Source organism: Varroa jacobsoni, unplaced genomic scaffold (assembly GCF_002532875.2).
Source record: "Varroa jacobsoni isolate VJ856 unplaced genomic scaffold, vjacob_1.0 scaffold_703, whole genome shotgun sequence".
Classification (NCBI taxonomy): Eukaryota; Metazoa; Arthropoda; class Arachnida; order Mesostigmata; family Varroidae; genus Varroa; species Varroa jacobsoni.
Window position 1 is genome coordinate 196579 of NW_019213605.1, and position 6000 is coordinate 202578.

A 6000-nucleotide genomic window follows, 5' to 3' on the forward strand; every position below is an offset into this window, starting at 1 on the left:
AGGGAATAACCGAGTAATCTTTTTGTAAACAATGGGCGATCTGTTCTGTCTCAGAGGCTTGCCTTATCCATGCACAAAAATTCTATAAATGGAAAAGATCCATTGATTGTTAAACGACAATTGGCATGACGAGAAAATCGGCAGTCATCTTTAAAATCAGGTTTCGATGCCTTAAACGTCCTGAATCTATTTACAGCGGTTACTAGGTTCACCGGTAGAATGTTGAAACTAAAATTAAGCTCATTTTCGATTGCAACGATGTGATCTTGAATTTTTCTAATGAGTCTTTCAATCACGACGGTGTAGCACTTTACGAAGATATCTTTGATTAACACAAACACAATTGTTAAAAGATGTGTTATTAATCTATGCACAACAAGGTAAATAGAAACTGGAACAATCAATTTTCTTGTCCTTTAGTTACTGTAGTTTCTGACGCAATCGCGATCCGCATTGACGTCAGGCCTGTAGCTAGTAATTGCTCGAAAATATTGCATAGCACTAGAACTAGGCTGTCATACGCTGCTCCCGTAGCAGTAATTTGCGATGAGATCTTTATCAGTAATAATAATATTAGTTAATTTATTAACCGCGATCGATACGAACAAAAATTCATAATGGTTAGCTACTGCAACACGTGTGTGCGTTTTTAGAAATAGTCGCGTAAGTCGGAAGTTGTCCTAATTACCAGCAATGTCTATCGATAAGGAAAGTTTATGTTATTACGCTCGTGTTAAGACGTTTTTGCTTAACATGCAAACGGGATAACGAAGTGCACCACTGATGAGAGGATCTGTAAATTAAGCATTAAAACCTTTATCGAGCTTGGAGTGGATCTGTTTCGGAGGCACGACGCAACAACAGTTCCCGAAATCCGGCCTCAGCGTCGTTTACTTGATGCTAATGAATAATAAGTGTTAAGTGTGTGTGTGTGTGTGTAGCAAGGCCTTTTTTGGGTTTCCTTACTTGATAGGCGGAGATCAACGACAACGCAACCTGAAACAATTTTCGAGATAAGCAAACATTCACTCATAATGCAGACACCTGCAAGAACTTCTACAGTAGAGTCGTGCCGATGATGATTAGTAGAGCGACTCTCACCTATTTGGCATTTTGACAAGTACTACCGTGCCTGCCTGCCTGCCTGCCTGGGTGGGTAAATGGGGCGCATGAAACACGAGCTGTGGGTCTCGGAGTGAATGGACCACTTGACTGGTTAAGTCAGTGAGAAGGACAGCACGGATACCACGCGATTGAAACTGGTGTATATAAAAATATTGATTAAAACAGCTAGCCGAGCGTCCATGCACAGCGTCGAACACATTTGAGAGTGCCTAGGCTAATCTTCAGATTTCGTCCAACGCTTCAGAATAACAATAAGTATCAATGGGCTGACAATTCGTCTCGATACGCTCTATATATATGTATCTGTAGTGGCACTTGTATTGAGAACTAAAACGACATAGACATCTAATACTTTCTCAAACCTGTCTTGAAAATCCTCGTCGCAGCGAGTTACATAGTAGTAAACCTCGTGAAGCGAATTAATTTTGTTCCACACGATTTCGTTCAAATATTTCCCTGTATACAGTTTATTGATTTGGTGATATGAGACACATTCTGACGAGGACCATTGTTCATAGTCTTTGCAGATTCCTGACATACGATAGTATTGGTAAAGTATTTTAAAGGGATAATATTTTAAGATACAAAAAAAGTGAGCAAAACCGGACCGGGAACCTTCGGAATACATTTAGCTTTCTCTTTCGTACTGGTTCAGTTGGACTATAACAATTAAGTTCAAAATACTCGATAATTTATATCATTCTCCACTTCGATATTTTTTTTAAACTGTAGAAATGCTTGCCATGGCCAAAAGAAATGGAAAATAAATTTTCATTCATTTTAGATATGGTTTCGCCATGTTAGACGCCATTAACAAAGCCTGAGATGTTATTAGCATATAATTATAATAAATCGAAGTATCTTTATGTTTGCAAGTTCGGAATATATCGTCAATAAACAGCCCAAGCTGAACAACGTCCTTTGGGGGATCAAAGTTCTCCATACTTGATCTGTTTCTTAGGCACGTAATGACTACTTGACATCAACACGATGTCTACAAATACACAGTAAGGAAAAAGATCACAGGGATGTCACAGATGTTATGCGGAAGCGAATAGTTAAAAATACAGGTACAACTAGTTAAAAAACGAACCGAGTCGTAGGCTCTACGAAGACTAAGCAGAACAGCGCGGACGGAGAGCGCTGATCCAAGACCTTGGCTTTGCGCAATGAATCAATGCAGTGAAGAATAAGTGACAAGGTGCTAATTGCAAGCGAAATAACGGAGGGAAATTTTTAATGGAACCTATATTAGCTTTCCTTTGATAGTGTTACAGCTAAAAAAAATTACATAATAAATAATAAATAGTTCGAGCGCGGGTAGGGCATAAAAGCCCGTGCCGCTTTGTGATAAAGCATGCACTTTGACCAACGGCCTGATCCTTTGCAATTCGATAGAAGCGACGAATTTCATTCCCGGCCAAGTAGATACAAGAAGCAGGCCGTGCGTGATGGCTGGCATCGAACCAACGAACAGAACAAAAGGCCGATCATTAAGGACTAGAGTGGGCGGAAGGAGACTTGGCGGACGGGGGAAACCAAATGATACTAAATGGGAAGTACCCTGCCATATACCCTACAAAGTCGCCATGGCTAGACCGTAGACACTGCGTTTAAAAAAGCGAGCGTCGGGGACGTACTACGACGATAAAGTGCGCCACGATCGAACCGGGACATTTGGAGGATGTACATATATAGATACAGAAACGGTAGTGGGCCAGGATGCTTCGCGGCGGACACATGCGTTAGGGCCTTGAAATTGAATAACAAATACCTAATAGTCCGAATTAGAAACCGTTGCTATAGTAATTAGAGCGGATTTTAACTCGGAATAGAAGTATACTGCACTAGCCTGCTAAATGAACAGTACTTACATGAACCAGTGATGTCCAGTGGCTTGGAAGAGTTGCTAAAGATCGTAATTAAGCACTGTGAACTAATGTTTGTTCAAGCGACATAGAAGTTTTGTTCAAAGAAGTTCGAAATCTTTTAAAAGGTCCTTTAACAGATAAGTACAAGAAAGAAACTAAACCACTTTTCTATTCAACGCTTCAATGCCATGCTATCTCTAATTTTGAGTATTTCAGTTTAGCCAAGGGAAACTTATCACTAATCCCGCTGAATCGTTTCCCAGGAATGGCGAATCATGATTTGAGGATGAACGATAGCTTCGGTTTACCTACTAGGCATGTTTATTGGGTTTGGCAATGAGTGGTCAACGAGTTGACCCCATTGCCGTACAATAGATCACGAAATAATTACTATAAGTAGTGCAAGGTACATTCAAATTAATTTATAAAATCGCCAAGCATCTTGGCCTATTTGTGATCAAAACGAGGACCGAGCTGAAGGAATTTATAAAGGGTAGATTTTTTTTTATAACATTATAAGTACAGAAGATTGTTTCGGTTATTGGCAATTAAATACTATCATCTTTCCTTGCAACTCAGATTCACATGTGTTTAACAGAAGGTAGACGTCCCCAAAATATATGTGTTTAATCGTTGCGCAGCAAACAATTTGTTTTTTGTAAGAATCGACGACTTACAGATGGCCGACCCTTTTGTCTCAAAACAAGTAACGAAACCTATCAAATTTAAGAAACCGTGTTCGCCGTTTGCAAACAGCGGTCCAGAAATACTAGTCATAATGCAAATTTTACGATTACTTTAAACACGGTCTTCGAGATCACTATATTGGCGCGTGGTATTCGCAAGTTGTCAGTTACGAAACTCTCCTGGTCCATATATCCATGCTATTGGTTAAGCTTATTAGCTATCGAAGACATCGGCTAGCGTCTACTTCCTATTTTTTTTTTTTTTATCAAACGTCCTCTATTAGAATTAACCGAAAAGGAGTTCTAAGCGAACACTCGTTTAACGCAAAAGGATGTCTATTGGCAGAGATGCACCTGCTAGAAATAGTGGAAGTACGGGACACTTTAGCACGAGCGGGATTAACTTACAATACAACTCTAGTTTTGTGAGCTTATAAAATTATAAAAGATTTACGTGAATTATAAAAGATTTTCTCCATGACTTGACCTTTTTGCCTTCTTTAGGACTCTGCATGGCAGCCGATGCGTAGCGTTAATGTCTCTCATGTTAACCTCGAACACAAGACGTAGGCGGTTGCAGGACTGTACGATACCCTTATCGAGTAAGTCTCTGGTCTCACCATAAAACACTGGTATCTTAGAAGGCATTAAGTAATTATGCTTTAACTGAAGTGCAATCTGTTCGATTTGAATGCGAGTCGAGGTAGCGGAATCAGAACAAGTCCTCAGAGAAGGATAGAGACAAACATTTGCTAGAGTAGGAATTAGCTCGATAGGAAATGTCGCTGGTAGACAGTATATATATCTTGTTGAATGTAACATTTCCACTAATAGCTGGATTTACTGATTCCCGGCGAATGGAGATATCGCTGGATTTACATTCGGCTTATCTTTTTATATAGCGCCCAAGTGAAGGCTTCAAGCCTCTAATAGGAAGACTGACGTAACAACGTTATTGAACGGCTTCTGCAGTGGCGACAACACTACGCAGAGAGTCAGTCCTGATACGATCCAAACACCAGGTAGACTTATAGCAGTGCTTCAGCAATTCCTCTAATGACATCATGCCTGAACGTATTCTTAAAGGCTATATAAATCCCCGTCAGTGAACGCAGATCGATGGTTGTTTTAGTGTTGTATGAGCTTCGATAAGGACATGCAAAGAGCATTCAGCTTTTTGCACATTCTGATGAAGTCTCGCTTGTTCCCTTTGAACATATTTAAAGTCGAAGAGTGAAGGACACAGGTGCGTGCGAGCATAGATATGACTAAAGGCAAAGTTATTAACTAATTTAAGATTCAGAAAGGCAGGCGAACATATAGAACGCGCTGTTCGCTGAAAGCGTCTATTCTGTGGCAAGCGCCATTTTCTGCCCCGCTACTTCGAGAACGGATGCCGTTATGAAACTCGAAAGGCTGCACACGCAATAATGTGTTTGACTAGAGAAAATTGTTTGCATCTATAATTTTTATTGCTGCCTTCTATTTGAGTCACGCTAAGCAAAACGCTCACGCCCGTTCGTAGCGTTAAACATATTTAACTTCAAAAAAAAAAGTTTTTCTTTTCGCTGCTCGGTCGAGATAGAGGAACTTGTATGCGAGCCGTGATTTACTGCCTCCCATATATTTATCAATGTACCTAGTAGTAACGACCTTGAAAAGACTACACGCTTTGCACGCAAAGAATTGATGCAGCGTGCCGAGGTGCTGGATTCCTATGTTGCATCAGCTGACGACACTCCTTGTGTAAGAGCGTGTTTTTTTTTCTTCTACATTTGACGCCGGTTGTGTATATGCGATGCTATATGTCATACGACAGAGTCGGTCAGGCGATTCCTGTTCTAGGGGGCTAAGAGCCTGCTTTTGGAGTCGTATCTTACTAGCCGATTGGTTCAGCGAGTGCTTTTCGAAAATATAATCTCAGCAACTTTTAGCATTTTGGTGGTTTGGCTGACGTCGGTTTAATGGTTATGGTTCGTCGTTTAGTATGTACGTATTTTTACCACCTAACATGTTAGTGGTTTCAGACGAAATCTAAATGCAAACCACTCAGTTATAATGATCGAACTCTCTAAAGCAGCCCGGATGGTTGTATGTGCTTTGTCATTTAGTGTAGATGCCGCCATCTTCTACCGAAATCCCGTCTGTAAGCTGGTCAAACTAGTGAAATAAACCAGTTCCGAGTAGAGCTATGTTCGAACACTTTAAATACCATTATATTTCTTATCTGATCAGATCGATATGATGCTGCCGCGTCACAGGAGGAATCGGTAGCTAGGGCACCTCAGACAACGACGACTGAACCCAAGTACAGGAAC